Below are 20463 nucleotides of genomic sequence, written 5' to 3'. Positions count from 1 at the left end.
CGCGCGGCCCGTTCGGGTTATCGCTTCTCGGCCTTTTGGCTAAGATCAAGTGTAGTATCTGTTCTTATCAGTTTAATATCTGATACGTCCCCTATCTGGGGACCATATATTAAATGGATTTTTAGAACAGGGAGATGGAAATAGAGCTTGCTCTGTCCACTCCACGCATTGACCTGGTATTGCAGTATTTCCAGGACCGGTGCACCCTTTCCTTATGTGTTGACTAAAAGCAGATTCCAAAAGTGTTTTTTGTCTTTGCTATTGTTTCTGTCTTTCTGAAGGGATCTCCCCTTTTAATCCCATTATTTCAACACCTGTTGGACAATGCATGAGTGATAATGAGCTCATTGATTAAATGCAATTAATGAATAGATTGCCACCTCTTGTTGTGTGTCGTCTGTGTTTCTGTGTTTCCGGCATTTCACATTGGAACACCTCATTCACCTTCCTTGTCTTCTCTCCGCCCTCCCTTTTAGGTAAGTTAAAGAGCTGCACCTGAGCCAGCCACTGATTGATTGATTGATTGATTGATTGATTGATTGATTGATTGATGCAGCACAACAGTCAAATAGTGGAGTGGAGTAGGGGAACAGCAAACAGCCAATAAAGCAGCCCGCCCGCTCGCCTGCCCGCCACAATGGACCTACCTGTGTACACTAGATGGATGTGATGGAATGTACTGTCGTCCCTACATTTCAAGAAGAAGTAAGAATTGCCGTTGCAACAAAGCCTTGCTTGCCTACAAAGAGAGCAGCAATTTGGATTTGTTACTATGTTACCTAGAAGAATAACAAACTGTGCAAGGATGGAGGTTGTAGGAGCAAGGAGAAGTTGTCTGTAAAGTTGGTGGATGCCTATTTTCCATTTTGCAGTCCCTTGTCTCCCTCTTGTGGCCTCCTGGAGGCAACTAGCTGTGCAAAAAAAAGACAGCCTGGCGGCCGGCTGTTGCAGTGTTGCCCTCTCAGGCAACACTGAGTGACTGACTGAGCCTCACCGTCTTATATAAAGTTCAGACGGAACTTTGCACGTGTCATAGTGGAGCCCTCAGGATTCCAGAGCCAGCTTTCTGACATCATAATGGGGCCTCAGAGATAAAAGCCTGGGCCCAGGCAGTGTTGGTCAGTGCTGCTCAGCAGGCAGCACTGGACTGGACTGGATTACAGCTGATACAAGGTGTGAAGGAACAAGGGGTGGCTGTGGGCATGCACTTGCTGCCGCTGCCAGTGTTTATCTGCATGGCAGCAGGGCATTTGGGCGTTGCCAGGAAGGCGTTTTTATGTAGATTCCTCCTCTTTCAGCACTGCATTGTGGTGCAAGCAAAAGAAGCAAATCCTGTCTGGCTTCCTCTCCGGCCTTTATTCACCTCCCGTGTAGCTGTGAGTGTGTGAGCCTGCAGGGCCCCATGGAATTGCCTAGAAGTAGGCTGAATCGCTGCAAGGGCTGAACAGCAGTATCGGGCAGGCTCGGGCAACGCGCGGCCCGTTCGGGTTATCGCTTCTCGGCCTTTTGGCTAAGATCAAGTGTAGTATCTGTTCTTATCAGTTTAATATCTGATACGTCCCCTATCTGGGGACCATATATTAAATGGATTTTTAGAACAGGGAGATGGAAATAGAGCTTGCTCTGTCCACTCCACGCATTGACCTGGTATTGCAGTATTTCCAGGACCGGTGCACCCTTTCCTTATGTGTTGACTAAAAGCAGATTCCAAAAGTGTTTTTTGTCTTTGCTATTGTTTCTGTCTTTCTGAAGGGATCTCCCCTTTTAATCCCATTATTTCAACACCTGTTGGACAATGCATGAGTGATAATGAGCTCATTGATTAAATGCAATTAATGAATAGATTGCCACCTCTTGTTGTGTGTCGTCTGTGTTTCTGTGTTTCCGGCATTTCACATTGGAACACCTCATTCACCTTCCTTGTCTTCTCTCCGCCCTCCCTTTTAGGTAAGTTAAAGAGCTGCACCTGAGCCAGCCACTGATTGATTGATTGATTGATTGATTGATTGATTGATTGATTGATTGATTGATTGATTGATGCAGCACAACAGTCAAATAGTGGAGTGGAGTAGGGGAACAGCAAACAGCCAATAAAGCAGCCCGCCCGCTCGCCTGCCCGCCACAATGGACCTACCTGTGTACACTAGATGGATGTGATGGAATGTACTGTCGTCCCTACATTTCAAGAAGAAGTAAGAATTGCAGTTGCAACAAAGCCTTGCTTGCCTACAAAGAGAGCAGCAATTTGGATTTGTTACTATGTTACCTAGAAGAATAACAAACTGTGCAAGGATGGAGGTTGTAGGAGCAAGGAGAAGTTGTCTGTAAAGTTGGTGGATGCCTATTTTCCATTTTGCAGTCCCTTGTCTCCCTCTTGTGGCCTCCTGGAGGCAACTAGCTGTGCAAAAAAAAGACAGCCTGGCGGCCGGCTGTTGCAGTGTTGCCCTCTCAGGCAACACTGAGTGACTGACTGAGCCTCACCGTCTTATATAAAGTTCAGACGGAACTTTGCACGTGTCATAGTGGAGCCCTCAGGATTCCAGAGCCAGCTTTCTGACATCATAATGGGGCCTCAGAGATAAAAGCCTGGGCCCAGGCAGTGTTGGTCAGTGCTGCTCAGCAGGCAGCACTGGACTGGACTGGATTACAGCTGATACAAGGTGTGAAGGAACAAGGGGTGGCTGTGGGCATGCACTTGCTGCCGCTGCCAGTGTTTATCTGCATGGCAGCAGGGCATTTGGGCGTTGCCAGGAAGGCGTTTTTATGTAGATTCCTCCTCTTTCAGCACTGCATTGTGGTGCAAGCAAAAGAAGCAAATCCTGTCTGGCTTCCTCTCCGGCCTTTATTCACCTCCCGTGTAGCTGTGAGTGTGTGAGCCTGCAGGGCCCCATGGAATTGCCTAGAAGTAGGCTGAATCGCTGCAAGGGCTGAACAGCAGTATCGGGCAGGCTCGGGCAACGCGCGGCCCGTTCGGGTTATCGCTTCTCGGCCTTTTGGCTAAGATCAAGTGTAGTATCTGTTCTTATCAGTTTAATATCTGATACGTCCCCTATCTGGGGACCATATATTAAATGGATTTTTAGAACAGGGAGATGGAAATAGAGCTTGCTCTGTCCACTCCACGCATTGACCTGGTATTGCAGTATTTCCAGGACCGGTGCACCCTTTCCTTATGTGTTGACTAAAAGCAGATTCCAAAAGTGTTTTTTTGTCTTTGCTGTTGTTTCTGTCTTTCTGAAGGGATCTCCCCTTTTAATCCCATTATTTCAACACCTGTTGGACAATGCATGAGTGATAATGAGCTCATTGATTAAATGCAATTAATGAATAGATTGCCACCTCTTGTTGTGTGTCGTCTGTGTTTCTGTGTTTCCGGCATTTCACATTGGAACACCTGATTCACCTTCCTTGTCTTCTCTCCGCCCTCCCTTTTAGGTAAGTTAAAGAGCTGCACCTGAGCCAGCCACTGATTGATTGATTGATTGATTGATTGATTGATTGATTGATTGATGCAGCACAACAGTCAAATAGTGGAGTGGAGTAGGGGAACAGCAAACAGCCAATAAAGCAGCCCGCCCGCTCGCCTGCCCGCCACAATGGACCTACCTGTGTACACTAGATGGATGTGATGGAATGTACTGTCGTCCCTACATTTCAAGAAGAAGTAAGAATTGCAGTTGCAACAAAGCCTTGCTTGCCTACAAAGAGAGCAGCAATTTGGATTTGTTACTATGTTACCTAGAAGAATAACAAACTGTGCAAGGATGGAGGTTGTAGGAGCAAGGAGAAGTTGTCTGTAAAGTTGGTGGATGCCTATTTTCCATTTTGCAGTCCCTTGTCTCCCTCTTGTGGCCTCCTGGAGGCAACTAGCTGTGCAAAAAAAAGACAGCCTGGCGGCCGGCTGTTGCAGTGTTGCCCTCTCAGGCAACACTGAGTGACTGACTGAGCCTCACCGTCTTATATAAAGTTCAGACGGAACTTTGCACGTGTCATAGTGGAGCCCTCAGGATTCCAGAGCCAGCTTTCTGACATCATAATGGGGCCTCAGAGATAAAAGCCTGGGCCCAGGCAGTGTTGGTCAGTGCTGCTCAGCAGGCAGCACTGGACTGGACTGGATTACAGCTGATACAAGGTGTGAAGGAACAAGGGGTGGCTGTGGGCATGCACTTGCTGCCGCTGCCAGTGTTTATCTGCATGGCAGCAGGGCATTTGGGCGTTGCCAGGAAGGCGTTTTTATGTAGATTCCTCCTCTTTCAGCACTGCATTGTGGTGCAAGCAAAAGAAGCAAATCCTGTCTGGCTTCCTCTCCGGCCTTTATTCACCTCCCGTGTAGCTGTGAGTGTGTGAGCCTGCAGGGCCCCATGGAATTGCCTAGAAGTAGGCTGAATCGCTGCAAGGGCTGAACAGCAGTATCGGGCAGGCTCGGGCAACGCGCGGCCCGTTCGGGTTATCGCTTCTCGGCCTTTTGGCTAAGATCAAGTGTAGTATCTGTTCTTATCAGTTTAATATCTGATACGTCCCCTATCTGGGGACCATATATTAAATGGATTTTTAGAACAGGGAGATGGAAATAGAGCTTGCTCTGTCCACTCCACGCATTGACCTGGTATTGCAGTATTTCCAGGACCGGTGCACCCTTTCCTTATGTGTTGACTAAAAGCAGATTCCAAAAGTGTTTTTTGTCTTTGCTATTGTTTCTGTCTTTCTGAAGGGATCTCCCCTTTTAATCCCATTATTTCAACACCTGTTGGACAATGCATGAGTGATAATGAGCTCATTGATTAAATGCAATTAATGAATAGATTGCCACCTCTTGTTGTGTGTCGTCTGTGTTTCTGTGTTTCCGGCATTTCACATTGGAACACCTCATTCACCTTCCTTGTCTTCTCTCCGCCCTCCCTTTTAGGTAAGTTAAAGAGCTGCACCTGAGCCAGCCACTGATTGATTGATTGATTGATTGATTGATTGATTGATTGATTGATTGATTGCAGCACAACAGTCAAATAGTGGAGTGGAGTAGGGGAACAGCAAACAGCCAATAAAGCAGCCCGCCCGCTCGCCTGCCCGCCACAATGGACCTACCTGTGTACACTAGATGGATGTGATGGAATGTACTGTCGTCCCTACATTTCAAGAAGAAGTAAGAATTGCAGTTGCAACAAAGCCTTGCTTGCCTACAAAGAGAGCAGCAATTTGGATTTGTTACTATGTTACCTAGAAGAATAACAAACTGTGCAAGGATGGAGGTTGTCAAGGAGAAGTTGTCTGTAAAGTTGGTGGATGCCTATTTTCCATTTTGCAGTCCCTTGTCTCCCTCTTGTGGCCTCCTGGAGGCAACTAGCTGTGCAAAAAAAAGACAGCCTGGCGGCCGGCTGTTGCAGTGTTGCCCTCTCAGGCAACACTGAGTGACTGACTGAGCCTCACCGTCTTATATAAAGTTCAGACGGAACTTTGCACGTGTCATAGTGGAGCCCTCAGGATTCCAGAGCCAGCTTTCTGACATCATAATGGGGCCTCAGAGATAAAAGCCTGGGCCCAGGCAGTGTTGGTCAGTGCTGCTCAGCAGGCAGCACTGGACTGGACTGGATTACAGCTGATACAAGGTGTGAAGGAACAAGGGGTGGCTGTGGGCATGCACTTGCTGCCGCTGCCAGTGTTTATCTGCATGGCAGCAGGGCATTTGGGCGTTGCCAGGAAGGCGTTTTTATGTAGATTCCTCCTCTTTCAGCACTGCATTGTGGTGCAAGCAAAAGAAGCAAATCCTGTCTGGCTTCCTCTCCGGCCTTTATTCACCTCCCGTGTAGCTGTGAGTGTGTGAGCCTGCAGGGCCCCATGGAATTGCCTAGAAGTAGGCTGAATCGCTGCAAGGGCTGAACAGCAGTATCGGGCAGGCTCGGGCAACGCGCGGCCCGTTCGGGTTATCGCTTCTCGGCCTTTTGGCTAAGATCAAGTGTAGTATCTGTTCTTATCAGTTTAATATCTGATACGTCCCCTATCTGGGGACCATATATTAAATGGATTTTTAGAACAGGGAGATGGAAATAGAGCTTGCTCTGTCCACTCCACGCATTGACCTGGTATTGCAGTATTTCCAGGACCGGTGCACCCTTTCCTTATGTGTTGACTAAAAGCAGATTCCAAAAGTGTTTTTTGTCTTTGCTATTGTTTCTGTCTTTCTGAAGGGATCTCCCCTTTTAATCCCATTATTTCAACACCTGTTGGACAATGCATGAGTGATAATGAGCTCATTGATTAAATGCAATTAATGAATAGATTGCCACCTCTTGTTGTGTGTCGTCTGTGTTTCTGTGTTTCCGGCATTTCACATTGGAACACCTCATTCACCTTCCTTGTCTTCTCTCCGCCCTCCCTTTTAGGTAAGTTAAAGAGCTGCACCTGAGCCAGCCACTGATTGATTGATTGATTGATTGATTGATTGATTGATTGATTGATTGATTGATGCAGCACAACAGTCAAATAGTGGAGTGGAGTAGGGGAACAGCAAACAGCCAATAAAGCAGCCCGCCCGCTCGCCTGCCCGCCACAATGGACCTACCTGTGTACACTAGATGGATGTGATGGAATGTACTGTCGTCCCTACATTTCAAGAAGAAGTAAGAATTGCAGTTGCAACAAAGCCTTGCTTGCCTACAAAGAGAGCAGCAATTTGGATTTGTTACTATGTTACCTAGAAGAATAACAAACTGTGCAAGGATGGAGGTTGTAGGAGCAAGGAGAAGTTGTCTGTAAAGTTGGTGGATGCCTATTTTCCATTTTGCAGTCCCTTGTCTCCCTCTTGTGGCCTCCTGGAGGCAACTAGCTGTGCAAAAAAAAGACAGCCTGGCGGCCGGCTGTTGCAGTGTTGCCCTCTCAGGCAACACTGAGTGACTGACTGAGCCTCACCGTCTTATATAAAGTTCAGACGGAACTTTGCACGTGTCATAGTGGAGCCCTCAGGATTCCAGAGCCAGCTTTCTGACATCATAATGGGGCCTCAGAGATAAAAGCCTGGGCCCAGGCAGTGTTGGTCAGTGCTGCTCAGCAGGCAGCACTGGACTGGACTGGATTACAGCTGATACAAGGTGTGAAGGAACAAGGGGTGGCTGTGGGCATGCACTTGCTGCCGCTGCCAGTGTTTATCTGCATGGCAGCAGGGCATTTGGGCGTTGCCAGGAAGGCGTTTTTATGTAGATTCCTCCTCTTTCAGCACTGCATTGTGGTGCAAGCAAAAGAAGCAAATCCTGTCTGGCTTCCTCTCCGGCCTTTATTCACCTCCCGTGTAGCTGTGAGTGTGTGAGCCTGCAGGGCCCCATGGAATTGCCTAGAAGTAGGCTGAATCGCTGCAAGGGCTGAACAGCAGTATCGGGCAGGCTCGGGCAACGCGCGGCCCGTTCGGGTTATCGCTTCTCGGCCTTTTGGCTAAGATCAAGTGTAGTATCTGTTCTTATCAGTTTAATATCTGATACGTCCCCTATCTGGGGACCATATATTAAATGGATTTTTAGAACAGGGAGATGGAAATAGAGCTTGCTCTGTCCACTCCACGCATTGACCTGGTATTGCAGTATTTCCAGGACCGGTGCACCCTTTCCTTATGTGTTGACTAAAAGCAGATTCCAAAAGTGTTTTTTGTCTTTGCTATTGTTTCTGTCTTTCTGAAGGGATCTCCCCTTTTAATCCCATTATTTCAACACCTGTTGGACAATGCATGAGTGATAATGAGCTCATTGATTAAATGCAATTAATGAATAGATTGCCACCTCTTGTTGTGTGTCGTCTGTGTTTCTGTGTTTCCGGCATTTCACATTGGAACACCTCATTCACCTTCCTTGTCTTCTCTCCGCCCTCCCTTTTAGGTAAGTTAAAGAGCTGCACCTGAGCCAGCCACTGATTGATTGATTGATTGATTGATTGATTGATTGATTGATTGATTGATTGATTGATTGATTGATTGATTGATGCAGCACAACAGTCAAATAGTGGAGTGGAGTAGGGGAACAGCAAACAGCCAATAAAGCAGCCCGCCCGCTCGCCTGCCCGCCACAATGGACCTACCTGTGTACACTAGATGGATGTGATGGAATGTACTGTCGTCCCTACATTTCAAGAAGAAGTAAGAATTGCAGTTGCAACAAAGCCTTGCTTGCCTACAAAGAGAGCAGCAATTTGGATTTGTTACTATGTTACCTAGAAGAATAACAAACTGTGCAAGGATGGAGGTTGTAGGAGCAAGGAGAAGTTGTCTGTAAAGTTGGTGGATGCCTATTTTCCATTTTGCAGTCCCTTGTCTCCCTCTTGTGGCCTCCTGGAGGCAACTAGCTGTGCAAAAAAAAGACAGCCTGGCGGCCGGCTGTTGCAGTGTTGCCCTCTCAGGCAACACTGAGTGACTGACTGAGCCTCACCGTCTTATATAAAGTTCAGACGGAACTTTGCACGTGTCATAGTGGAGCCCTCAGGATTCCAGAGCCAGCTTTCTGACATCATAATGGGGCCTCAGAGATAAAAGCCTGGGCCCAGGCAGTGTTGGTCAGTGCTGCTCAGCAGGCAGCACTGGACTGGACTGGATTACAGCTGATACAAGGTGTGAAGGAACAAGGGGTGGCTGTGGGCATGCACTTGCTGCCGCTGCCAGTGTTTATCTGCATGGCAGCAGGGCATTTGGGCGTTGCCAGGAAGGCGTTTTTATGTAGATTCCTCCTCTTTCAGCACTGCATTGTGGTGCAAGCAAAAGAAGCAAATCCTGTCTGGCTTCCTCTCCGGCCTTTATTCACCTCCCGTGTAGCTGTGAGTGTGTGAGCCTGCAGGGCCCCATGGAATTGCCTAGAAGTAGGCTGAATCGCTGCAAGGGCTGAACAGCAGTATCGGGCAGGCTCGGGCAACGCGCGGCCCGTTCGGGTTATCGCTTCTCGGCCTTTTGGCTAAGATCAAGTGTAGTATCTGTTCTTATCAGTTTAATATCTGATACGTCCCCTATCTGGGGACCATATATTAAATGGATTTTTAGAACAGGGAGATGGAAATAGAGCTTGCTCTGTCCACTCCACGCATTGACCTGGTATTGCAGTATTTCCAGGACCGGTGCACCCTTTCCTTATGTGTTGACTAAAAGCAGATTCCAAAAGTGTTTTTTGTCTTTGCTATTGTTTCTGTCTTTCTGAAGGGATCTCCCCTTTTAATCCCATTATTTCAACACCTGTTGGACAATGCATGAGTGATAATGAGCTCATTGATTAAATGCAATTAATGAATAGATTGCCACCTCTTGTTGTGTGTCGTCTGTGTTTCTGTGTTTCCGGCATTTCACATTGGAACACCTCATTCACCTTCCTTGTCTTCTCTCCGCCCTCCCTTTTAGGTAAGTTAAAGAGCTGCACCTGAGCCAGCCACTGATTGATTGATTGATTGATTGATTGATTGATTGATTGATTGATTGATTGATTGATTGATGCAGCACAACAGTCAAATAGTGGAGTGGAGTAGGGGAACAGCAAACAGCCAATAAAGCAGCCCGCCCGCTCGCCTGCCCGCCACAATGGACCTACCTGTGTACACTAGATGGATGTGATGGAATGTACTGTCGTCCCTACATTTCAAGAAGAAGTAAGAATTGCAGTTGCAACAAAGCCTTGCTTGCCTACAAAGAGAGCAGCAATTTGGATTTGTTACTATGTTACCTAGAAGAATAACAAACTGTGCAAGGATGGAGGTTGTAGGAGCAAGGAGAAGTTGTCTGTAAAGTTGGTGGATGCCTATTTTCCATTTTGCAGTCCCTTGTCTCCCTCTTGTGGCCTCCTGGAGGCAACTAGCTGTGCAAAAAAAAGACAGCCTGGCGGCCGGCTGTTGCAGTGTTGCCCTCTCAGGCAACACTGAGTGACTGACTGAGCCTCACCGTCTTATATAAAGTTCAGACGGAACTTTGCACGTGTCATAGTGGAGCCCTCAGGATTCCAGAGCCAGCTTTCTGACATCATAATGGGGCCTCAGAGATAAAAGCCTGGGCCCAGGCAGTGTTGGTCAGTGCTGCTCAGCAGGCAGCACTGGACTGGACTGGATTACAGCTGATACAAGGTGTGAAGGAACAAGGGGTGGCTGTGGGCATGCACTTGCTGCCGCTGCCAGTGTTTATCTGCATGGCAGCAGGGCATTTGGGCGTTGCCAGGAAGGCGTTTTTATGTAGATTCCTCCTCTTTCAGCACTGCATTGTGGTGCAAGCAAAAGAAGCAAATCCTGTCTGGCTTCCTCTCCGGCCTTTATTCACCTCCCGTGTAGCTGTGAGTGTGTGAGCCTGCAGGGCCCCATGGAATTGCCTAGAAGTAGGCTGAATCGCTGCAAGGGCTGAACAGCAGTATCGGGCAGGCTCGGGCAACGCGCGGCCCGTTCGGGTTATCGCTTCTCGGCCTTTTGGCTAAGATCAAGTGTAGTATCTGTTCTTATCAGTTTAATATCTGATACGTCCCCTATCTGGGGACCATATATTAAATGGATTTTTAGAACAGGGAGATGGAAATAGAGCTTGCTCTGTCCACTCCACGCATTGACCTGGTATTGCAGTATTTCCAGGACCGGTGCACCCTTTCCTTATGTGTTGACTAAAAGCAGATTCCAAAAGTGTTTTTTGTCTTTGCTGTTGTTTCTGTCTTTCTGAAGGGATCTCCCCTTTTAATCCCATTATTTCAACACCTGTTGGACAATGCATGAGTGATAATGAGCTCATTGATTAAATGCAATTAATGAATAGATTGCCACCTCTTGTTGTGTGTCGTCTGTGTTTCTGTGTTTCCGGCATTTCACATTGGAACACCTGATTCACCTTCCTTGTCTTCTCTCCGCCCTCCCTTTTAGGTAAGTTAAAGAGCTGCACCTGAGCCAGCCACTGATTGATTGATTGATTGATTGATTGATTGATTGATTGATTGATGCAGCACAACAGTCAAATAGTGGAGTGGAGTAGGGGAACAGCAAACAGCCAATAAAGCAGCCCGCCCGCTCGCCTGCCCGCCACAATGGACCTACCTGTGTACACTAGATGGATGTGATGGAATGTACTGTCGTCCCTACATTTCAAGAAGAAGTAAGAATTGCAGTTGCAACAAAGCCTTGCTTGCCTACAAAGAGAGCAGCAATTTGGATTTGTTACTATGTTACCTAGAAGAATAACAAACTGTGCAAGGATGGAGGTTGTAGGAGCAAGGAGAAGTTGTCTGTAAAGTTGGTGGATGCCTATTTTCCATTTTGCAGTCCCTTGTCTCCCTCTTGTGGCCTCCTGGAGGCAACTAGCTGTGCAAAAAAAAGACAGCCTGGCGGCCGGCTGTTGCAGTGTTGCCCTCTCAGGCAACACTGAGTGACTGACTGAGCCTCACCGTCTTATATAAAGTTCAGACGGAACTTTGCACGTGTCATAGTGGAGCCCTCAGGATTCCAGAGCCAGCTTTCTGACATCATAATGGGGCCTCAGAGATAAAAGCCTGGGCCCAGGCAGTGTTGGTCAGTGCTGCTCAGCAGGCAGCACTGGACTGGACTGGATTACAGCTGATACAAGGTGTGAAGGAACAAGGGGTGGCTGTGGGCATGCACTTGCTGCCGCTGCCAGTGTTTATCTGCATGGCAGCAGGGCATTTGGGCGTTGCCAGGAAGGCGTTTTTATGTAGATTCCTCCTCTTTCAGCACTGCATTGTGGTGCAAGCAAAAGAAGCAAATCCTGTCTGGCTTCCTCTCCGGCCTTTATTCACCTCCCGTGTAGCTGTGAGTGTGTGAGCCTGCAGGGCCCCATGGAATTGCCTAGAAGTAGGCTGAATCGCTGCAAGGGCTGAACAGCAGTATCGGGCAGGCTCGGGCAACGCGCGGCCCGTTCGGGTTATCGCTTCTCGGCCTTTTGGCTAAGATCAAGTGTAGTATCTGTTCTTATCAGTTTAATATCTGATACGTCCCCTATCTGGGGACCATATATTAAATGGATTTTTAGAACAGGGAGATGGAAATAGAGCTTGCTCTGTCCACTCCACGCATTGACCTGGTATTGCAGTATTTCCAGGACCGGTGCACCCTTTCCTTATGTGTTGACTAAAAGCAGATTCCAAAAGTGTTTTTTGTCTTTGCTATTGTTTCTGTCTTTCTGAAGGGATCTCCCCTTTTAATCCCATTATTTCAACACCTGTTGGACAATGCATGAGTGATAATGAGCTCATTGATTAAATGCAATTAATGAATAGATTGCCACCTCTTGTTGTGTGTCGTCTGTGTTTCTGTGTTTCCGGCATTTCACATTGGAACACCTCATTCACCTTCCTTGTCTTCTCTCCGCCCTCCCTTTTAGGTAAGTTAAAGAGCTGCACCTGAGCCAGCCACTGATTGATTGATTGATTGATTGATTGATTGATTGATTGATTGATTGATTGATTGATTGATTGATTGATGCAGCACAACAGTCAAATAGTGGAGTGGAGTAGGGGAACAGCAAACAGCCAATAAAGCAGCCCGCCCGCTCGCCTGCCCGCCACAATGGACCTACCTGTGTACACTAGATGGATGTGATGGAATGTACTGTCGTCCCTACATTTCAAGAAGAAGTAAGAATTGCAGTTGCAACAAAGCCTTGCTTGCCTACAAAGAGAGCAGCAATTTGGATTTGTTACTATGTTACCTAGAAGAATAACAAACTGTGCAAGGATGGAGGTTGTAGGAGCAAGGAGAAGTTGTCTGTAAAGTTGGTGGATGCCTATTTTCCATTTTGCAGTCCCTTGTCTCCCTCTTGTGGCCTCCTGGAGGCAACTAGCTGTGCAAAAAAAAGACAGCCTGGCGGCCGGCTGTTGCAGTGTTGCCCTCTCAGGCAACACTGAGTGACTGACTGAGCCTCACCGTCTTATATAAAGTTCAGACGGAACTTTGCACGTGTCATAGTGGAGCCCTCAGGATTCCAGAGCCAGCTTTCTGACATCATAATGGGGCCTCAGAGATAAAAGCCTGGGCCCAGGCAGTGTTGGTCAGTGCTGCTCAGCAGGCAGCACTGGACTGGACTGGATTACAGCTGATACAAGGTGTGAAGGAACAAGGGGTGGCTGTGGGCATGCACTTGCTGCCGCTGCCAGTGTTTATCTGCATGGCAGCAGGGCATTTGGGCGTTGCCAGGAAGGCGTTTTTATGTAGATTCCTCCTCTTTCAGCACTGCATTGTGGTGCAAGCAAAAGAAGCAAATCCTGTCTGGCTTCCTCTCCGGCCTTTATTCACCTCCCGTGTAGCTGTGAGTGTGTGAGCCTGCAGGGCCCCATGGAATTGCCTAGAAGTAGGCTGAATCGCTGCAAGGGCTGAACAGCAGTATCGGGCAGGCTCGGGCAACGCGCGGCCCGTTCGGGTTATCGCTTCTCGGCCTTTTGGCTAAGATCAAGTGTAGTATCTGTTCTTATCAGTTTAATATCTGATACGTCCCCTATCTGGGGACCATATATTAAATGGATTTTTAGAACAGGGAGATGGAAATAGAGCTTGCTCTGTCCACTCCACGCATTGACCTGGTATTGCAGTATTTCCAGGACCGGTGCACCCTTTCCTTATGTGTTGACTAAAAGCAGATTCCAAAAGTGTTTTTTGTCTTTGCTATTGTTTCTGTCTTTCTGAAGGGATCTCCCCTTTTAATCCCATTATTTCAACACCTGTTGGACAATGCATGAGTGATAATGAGCTCATTGATTAAATGCAATTAATGAATAGATTGCCACCTCTTGTTGTGTGTCGTCTGTGTTTCTGTGTTTCCGGCATTTCACATTGGAACACCTCATTCACCTTCCTTGTCTTCTCTCCGCCCTCCCTTTTAGGTAAGTTAAAGAGCTGCACCTGAGCCAGCCACTGATTGATTGATTGATTGATTGATTGATTGATTGATTGATTGATTGATTGATTGATGCAGCACAACAGTCAAATAGTGGAGTGGAGTAGGGGAACAGCAAACAGCCAATAAAGCAGCCCGCCCGCTCGCCTGCCCGCCACAATGGACCTACCTGTGTACACTAGATGGATGTGATGGAATGTACTGTCGTCCCTACATTTCAAGAAGAAGTAAGAATTGCAGTTGCAACAAAGCCTTGCTTGCCTACAAAGAGAGCAGCAATTTGGATTTGTTACTATGTTACCTAGAAGAATAACAAACTGTGCAAGGATGGAGGTTGTAGGAGCAAGGAGAAGTTGTCTGTAAAGTTGGTGGATGCCTATTTTCCATTTTGCAGTCCCTTGTCTCCCTCTTGTGGCCTCCTGGAGGCAACTAGCTGTGCAAAAAAAAGACAGCCTGGCGGCCGGCTGTTGCAGTGTTGCCCTCTCAGGCAACACTGAGTGACTGACTGAGCCTCACCGTCTTATATAAAGTTCAGACGGAACTTTGCACGTGTCATAGTGGAGCCCTCAGGATTCCAGAGCCAGCTTTCTGACATCATAATGGGGCCTCAGAGATAAAAGCCTGGGCCCAGGCAGTGTTGGTCAGTGCTGCTCAGCAGGCAGCACTGGACTGGACTGGATTACAGCTGATACAAGGTGTGAAGGAACAAGGGGTGGCTGTGGGCATGCACTTGCTGCCGCTGCCAGTGTTTATCTGCATGGCAGCAGGGCATTTGGGCGTTGCCAGGAAGGCGTTTTTATGTAGATTCCTCCTCTTTCAGCACTGCATTGTGGTGCAAGCAAAAGAAGCAAATCCTGTCTGGCTTCCTCTCCGGCCTTTATTCACCTCCCGTGTAGCTGTGAGTGTGTGAGCCTGCAGGGCCCCATGGAATTGCCTAGAAGTAGGCTGAATCGCTGCAAGGGCTGAACAGCAGTATCGGGCAGGCTCGGGCAACGCGCGGCCCGTTCGGGTTATCGCTTCTCGGCCTTTTGGCTAAGATCAAGTGTAGTATCTGTTCTTATCAGTTTAATATCTGATACGTCCCCTATCTGGGGACCATATATTAAATGGATTTTTAGAACAGGGAGATGGAAATAGAGCTTGCTCTGTCCACTCCACGCATTGACCTGGTATTGCAGTATTTCCAGGACCGGTGCACCCTTTCCTTATGTGTTGACTAAAAGCAGATTCCAAAAGTGTTTTTTGTCTTTGCTATTGTTTCTGTCTTTCTGAAGGGATCTCCCCTTTTAATCCCATTATTTCAACACCTGTTGGACAATGCATGAGTGATAATGAGCTCATTGATTAAATGCAATTAATGAATAGATTGCCACCTCTTGTTGTGTGTCGTCTGTGTTTCTGTGTTTCCGGCATTTCACATTGGAACACCTCATTCACCTTCCTTGTCTTCTCTCCGCCCTCCCTTTTAGGTAAGTTAAAGAGCTGCACCTGAGCCAGCCACTGATTGATTGATTGATTGATTGATTGATTGATTGATTGATTGATTGATTGATTGATTGATGCAGCACAACAGTCAAATAGTGGAGTGGAGTAGGGGAACAGCAAACAGCCAATAAAGCAGCCCGCCCGCTCGCCTGCCCGCCACAATGGACCTACCTGTGTACACTAGATGGATGTGATGGAATGTACTGTCGTCCCTACATTTCAAGAAGAAGTAAGAATTGCAGTTGCAACAAAGCCTTGCTTGCCTACAAAGAGAGCAGCAATTTGGATTTGTTACTATGTTACCTAGAAGAATAACAAACTGTGCAAGGATGGAGGTTGTAGGAGCAAGGAGAAGTTGTCTGTAAAGTTGGTGGATGCCTATTTTCCATTTTGCAGTCCCTTGTCTCCCTCTTGTGGCCTCCTGGAGGCAACTAGCTGTGCAAAAAAAAGACAGCCTGGCGGCCGGCTGTTGCAGTGTTGCCCTCTCAGGCAACACTGAGTGACTGACTGAGCCTCACCGTCTTATATAAAGTTCAGACGGAACTTTGCACGTGTCATAGTGGAGCCCTCAGGATTCCAGAGCCAGCTTTCTGACATCATAATGGGGCCTCAGAGATAAAAGCCTGGGCCCAGGCAGTGTTGGTCAGTGCTGCTCAGCAGGCAGCACTGGACTGGACTGGATTACAGCTGATACAAGGTGTGAAGGAACAAGGGGTGGCTGTGGGCATGCACTTGCTGCCGCTGCCAGTGTTTATCTGCATGGCAGCAGGGCATTTGGGCGTTGCCAGGAAGGCGTTTTTATGTAGATTCCTCCTCTTTCAGCACTGCATTGTGGTGCAAGCAAAAGAAGCAAATCCTGTCTGGCTTCCTCTCCGGCCTTTATTCACCTCCCGTGTAGCTGTGAGTGTGTGAGCCTGCAGGGCCCCATGGAATTGCCTAGAAGTAGGCTGAATCGCTGCAAGGGCTGAACAGCAGTATCGGGCAGGCTCGGGCAACGCGCGGCCCGTTCGGGTTATCGCTTCTCGGCCTTTTGGCTAAGATCAAGTGTAGTATCTGTTCTTATCAGTTTAATATCTGATACGTCCCCTATCTGGGGACCATATATTAAATGGATTTTTAGAACAGGGAGATGGAAATAGAGCTTGCTCTGTCCACTCCACGCATTGACCTGGTATTGCAGTATTTCCAGGACCGGTGCACCCTTTCCTTATGTGTTGACTAAAAGCAGATTCCAAAAGTGTTTTTTGTCTTTGCTATTGTTTCTGTCTTTCTGAAGGGATCTCCCCTTTTAATCCCATTATTTCAACACCTGTTGGACAATGCATGAGTGATAATGAGCTCATTGATTAAATGCAATTAATGAATAGATTGCCACCTCTTGTTGTGTGTCGTCTGTGTTTCTGTGTTTCCGGCATTTCACATTGGAACACCTCATTCACCTTCCTTGTCTTCTCTCCGCCCTCCCTTTTAGGTAAGTTAAAGAGCTGCACCTGAGCCAGCCACTGATTGATTGATTGATTGATTGATTGATTGATTGATTGATTGATTGATTGATTGATTGATGCAGCACAACAGTCAAATAGTGGAGTGGAGTAGGGGAACAGCAAACAGCCAATAAAGCAGCCCGCCCGCTCGCCTGCCCGCCACAATGGACCTACCTGTGTACACTAGATGGATGTGATGGAATGTACTGTCGTCCCTACATTTCAAGAAGAAGTAAGAATTGCAGTTGCAACAAAGCCTTGCTTGCCTACAAAGAGAGCAGCAATTTGGATTTGTTACTATGTTACCTAGAAGAATAACAAACTGTGCAAGGATGGAGGTTGTAGGAGCAAGGAGAAGTTGTCTGTAAAGTTGGTGGATGCCTATTTTCCATTTTGCAGTCCCTTGTCTCCCTCTTGTGGCCTCCTGGAGGCAACTAGCTGTGCAAAAAAAAGACAGCCTGGCGGCCGGCTGTTGCAGTGTTGCCCTCTCAGGCAACACTGAGTGACTGACTGAGCCTCACCGTCTTATATAAAGTTCAGACGGAACTTTGCACGTGTCATAGTGGAGCCCTCAGGATTCCAGAGCCAGCTTTCTGACATCATAATGGGGCCTCAGAGATAAAAGCCTGGGCCCAGGCAGTGTTGGTCAGTGCTGCTCAGCAGGCAGCACTGGACTGGACTGGATTACAGCTGATACAAGGTGTGAAGGAACAAGGGGTGGCTGTGGGCATGCACTTGCTGCCGCTGCCAGTGTTTATCTGCATGGCAGCAGGGCATTTGGGCGTTGCCAGGAAGGCGTTTTTATGTAGATTCCTCCTCTTTCAGCACTGCATTGTGGTGCAAGCAAAAGAAGCAAATCCTGTCTGGCTTCCTCTCCGGCCTTTATTCACCTCCCGTGTAGCTGTGAGTGTGTGAGCCTGCAGGGCCCCATGGAATTGCCTAGAAGTAGGCTGAATCGCTGCAAGGGCTGAACAGCAGTATCGGGCAGGCTCGGGCAACGCGCGGCCCGTTCGGGTTATCGCTTCTCGGCCTTTTGGCTAAGATCAAGTGTAGTATCTGTTCTTATCAGTTTAATATCTGATACGTCCCCTATCTGGGGACCATATATTAAATGGATTTTTAGAACAGGGAGATGGAAATAGAGCTTGCTCTGTCCACTCCACGCATTGACCTGGTATTGCAGTATTTCCAGGACCGGTGCACCCTTTCCTTATGTGTTGACTAAAAGCAGATTCCAAAAGTGTTTTTTGTCTTTGCTATTGTTTCTGTCTTTCTGAAGGGATCTCCCCTTTTAATCCCATTATTTCAACACCTGTTGGACAATGCATGAGTGATAATGAGCTCATTGATTAAATGCAATTAATGAATAGATTGCCACCTCTTGTTGTGTGTCGTCTGTGTTTCTGTGTTTCCGGCATTTCACATTGGAACACCTCATTCACCTTCCTTGTCTTCTCTCCGCCCTCCCTTTTAGGTAAGTTAAAGAGCTGCACCTGAGCCAGCCACTGATTGATTGATTGATTGATTGATTGATTGATTGATTGATTGATGCAGCACAACAGTCAAATAGTGGAGTGGAGTAGGGGAACAGCAAACAGCCAATAAAGCAGCCCGCCCGCTCGCCTGCCCGCCACAATGGACCTACCTGTGTACACTAGATGGATGTGATGGAATGTACTGTCGTCCCTACATTTCAAGAAGAAGTAAGAATTGCAGTTGCAACAAAGCCTTGCTTGCCTACAAAGAGAGCAGCAATTTGGATTTGTTACTATGTTACCTAGAAGAATAACAAACTGTGCAAGGATGGAGGTTGTAGGAGCAAGGAGAAGTTGTCTGTAAAGTTGGTGGATGCCTATTTTCCATTTTGCAGTCCCTTGTCTCCCTCTTGTGGCCTCCTGGAGGCAACTAGCTGTGCAAAAAAAAGACAGCCTGGCGGCCGGCTGTTGCAGTGTTGCCCTCTCAGGCAACACTGAGTGACTGACTGAGCCTCACCGTCTTATATAAAGTTCAGACGGAACTTTGCACGTGTCATAGTGGAGCCCTCAGGATTCCAGAGCCAGCTTTCTGACATCATAATGGGGCCTCAGAGATAAAAGCCTGGGCCCAGGCAGTGTTGGTCAGTGCTGCTCAGCAGGCAGCACTGGACTGGACTGGATTACAGCTGATACAAGGTGTGAAGGAACAAGGGGTGGCTGTGGGCATGCACTTGCTGCCGCTGCCAGTGTTTATCTGCATGGCAGCAGGGCATTTGGGCGTTGCCAGGAAGGCGTTTTTATGTAGATTCCTCCTCTTTCAGCACTGCATTGTGGTGCAAGCAAAAGAAGCAAATCCTGTCTGGCTTCCTCTCCGGCCTTTATTCACCTCCCGTGTAGCTGTGAGTGTGTGAGCCTGCAGGGCCCCATGGAATTGCCTAGAAGTAGGCTGAATCGCTGCAAGGGCTGAACAGCAGTATCGGGCAGGCTCGGGCAACGCGCGGCCCGTTCGGGTTATCGCTTCTCGGCCTTTTGGCTAAGATCAAGTGTAGTATCTGTTCTTATCAGTTTAATATCTGATACGTCCCCTATCTGGGGACCATATATTAAATGGATTTTTAGAACAGGGAGATGGAAATAGAGCTTGCTCTGTCCACTCCACGCATTGACCTGGTATTGCAGTATTTCCAGGACCGGTGCACCCTTTCCTTATGTGTTGACTAAAAGCAGATTCCAAAAGTGTTTTTTGTCTTTGCTATTGTTTCTGTCTTTCTGAAGGGATCTCCCCTTTTAATCCCATTATTTCAACACCTGTTGGACAATGCATGAGTGATAATGAGCTCATTGATTAAATGCAATTAATGAATAGATTGCCACCTCTTGTTGTGTGTCGTCTGTGTTTCTGTGTTTCCGGCATTTCACATTGGAACACCTCATTCACCTTCCTTGTCTTCTCTCCGCCCTCCCTTTTAGGTAAGTTAAAGAGCTGCACCTGAGCCAGCCACTGATTGATTGATTGATTGATTGATTGATTGATTGATTGATGCAGCACAACAGTCAAATAGTGGAGTGGAGTAGGGGAACAGCAAACAGCCAATAAAGCAGCCCGCCCGCTCGCCTGCCCGCCACAATGGACCTACCTGTGTACACTAGATGGATGTGATGGAATGTACTGTCGTCCCTACATTTCAAGAAGAAGTAAGAATTGCAGTTGCAACAAAGCCTTGCTTGCCTACAAAGAGAGCAGCAATTTGGATTTGTTACTATGTTACCTAGAAGAATAACAAACTGTGCAAGGATGGAGGTTGTAGGAGCAAGGAGAAGTTGTCTGTAAAGTTGGTGGATGCCTATTTTCCATTTTGCAGTCCCTTGTCTCCCTCTTGTGGCCTCCTGGAGGCAACTAGCTGTGCAAAAAAAAGACAGCCTGGCGGCCGGCTGTTGCAGTGTTGCCCTCTCAGGCAACACTGAGTGACTGACTGAGCCTCACCGTCTTATATAAAGTTCAGACGGAACTTTGCACGTGTCATAGTGGAGCCCTCAGGATTCCAGAGCCAGCTTTCTGACATCATAATGGGGCCTCAGAGATAAAAGCCTGGGCCCAGGCAGTGTTGGTCAGTGCTGCTCAGCAGGCAGCACTGGACTGGACTGGATTACAGCTGATACAAGGTGTGAAGGAACAAGGGGTGGCTGTGGGCATGCA

At 47.7% G+C, this 20463-nt stretch overlaps 14 non-coding genes across 14 annotated transcripts; all 14 read left to right on the top strand.

Annotated features, from left to right (window-relative positions):
• The first annotated feature begins 19 nt into the window (after positions 1–19).
• On the top strand, positions 20–210 carry LOC142686483 (U2 spliceosomal RNA). Its single transcript, XR_012855823.1, has one exon. It is a non-coding gene; the product is annotated as a U2 spliceosomal RNA (small nuclear RNA).
• Positions 211–1490: 1280 nt separating this feature from the next.
• LOC142686482 (U2 spliceosomal RNA) lies at positions 1491–1681 on the top strand. Its single transcript, XR_012855822.1, has one exon. It is a non-coding gene; the product is annotated as a U2 spliceosomal RNA (small nuclear RNA).
• A 1296-nt stretch (positions 1682–2977) lies between these two features.
• Positions 2978–3168, top strand: LOC142686481 (U2 spliceosomal RNA). The gene has a single exon (XR_012855821.1). It is a non-coding gene; the product is annotated as a U2 spliceosomal RNA (small nuclear RNA).
• Positions 3169–4449: 1281 nt separating this feature from the next.
• LOC142686480 (U2 spliceosomal RNA) lies at positions 4450–4640 on the top strand. The gene has a single exon (XR_012855820.1). It is a non-coding gene; the product is annotated as a U2 spliceosomal RNA (small nuclear RNA).
• A 1280-nt stretch (positions 4641–5920) lies between these two features.
• On the top strand, positions 5921–6111 carry LOC142686737 (U2 spliceosomal RNA). The gene has a single exon (XR_012856049.1). It is a non-coding gene; the product is annotated as a U2 spliceosomal RNA (small nuclear RNA).
• Positions 6112–7399: 1288 nt separating this feature from the next.
• LOC142686736 (U2 spliceosomal RNA) lies at positions 7400–7590 on the top strand. The gene has a single exon (XR_012856048.1). It is a non-coding gene; the product is annotated as a U2 spliceosomal RNA (small nuclear RNA).
• Positions 7591–8898: 1308 nt separating this feature from the next.
• On the top strand, positions 8899–9089 carry LOC142686735 (U2 spliceosomal RNA). Its single transcript, XR_012856047.1, has one exon. It is a non-coding gene; the product is annotated as a U2 spliceosomal RNA (small nuclear RNA).
• Positions 9090–10385: 1296 nt separating this feature from the next.
• LOC142686734 (U2 spliceosomal RNA) lies at positions 10386–10576 on the top strand. Its single transcript, XR_012856046.1, has one exon. It is a non-coding gene; the product is annotated as a U2 spliceosomal RNA (small nuclear RNA).
• A 1280-nt stretch (positions 10577–11856) lies between these two features.
• LOC142686733 (U2 spliceosomal RNA) lies at positions 11857–12047 on the top strand. The gene has a single exon (XR_012856045.1). It is a non-coding gene; the product is annotated as a U2 spliceosomal RNA (small nuclear RNA).
• Positions 12048–13351: 1304 nt separating this feature from the next.
• On the top strand, positions 13352–13542 carry LOC142686730 (U2 spliceosomal RNA). The gene has a single exon (XR_012856043.1). It is a non-coding gene; the product is annotated as a U2 spliceosomal RNA (small nuclear RNA).
• A 1292-nt stretch (positions 13543–14834) lies between these two features.
• On the top strand, positions 14835–15025 carry LOC142686729 (U2 spliceosomal RNA). Its single transcript, XR_012856042.1, has one exon. It is a non-coding gene; the product is annotated as a U2 spliceosomal RNA (small nuclear RNA).
• A 1296-nt stretch (positions 15026–16321) lies between these two features.
• On the top strand, positions 16322–16512 carry LOC142686728 (U2 spliceosomal RNA). Its single transcript, XR_012856041.1, has one exon. It is a non-coding gene; the product is annotated as a U2 spliceosomal RNA (small nuclear RNA).
• Positions 16513–17808: 1296 nt separating this feature from the next.
• On the top strand, positions 17809–17999 carry LOC142686727 (U2 spliceosomal RNA). Its single transcript, XR_012856040.1, has one exon. It is a non-coding gene; the product is annotated as a U2 spliceosomal RNA (small nuclear RNA).
• A 1280-nt stretch (positions 18000–19279) lies between these two features.
• Positions 19280–19470, top strand: LOC142686726 (U2 spliceosomal RNA). Its single transcript, XR_012856039.1, has one exon. It is a non-coding gene; the product is annotated as a U2 spliceosomal RNA (small nuclear RNA).
• Positions 19471–20463: the final 993 nt, after the last annotated feature.

This window comes from Rhinoderma darwinii (assembly GCF_050947455.1).
Source record: "Rhinoderma darwinii isolate aRhiDar2 chromosome 5 unlocalized genomic scaffold, aRhiDar2.hap1 SUPER_5_unloc_18, whole genome shotgun sequence".
NCBI classification, from domain to species: Eukaryota; Metazoa; Chordata; class Amphibia; order Anura; family Rhinodermatidae; genus Rhinoderma; species Rhinoderma darwinii.
The sequence above is the reverse complement of the archived record's forward strand: the minus strand, read 5'-3'. Positions and strand labels throughout refer to the sequence as shown.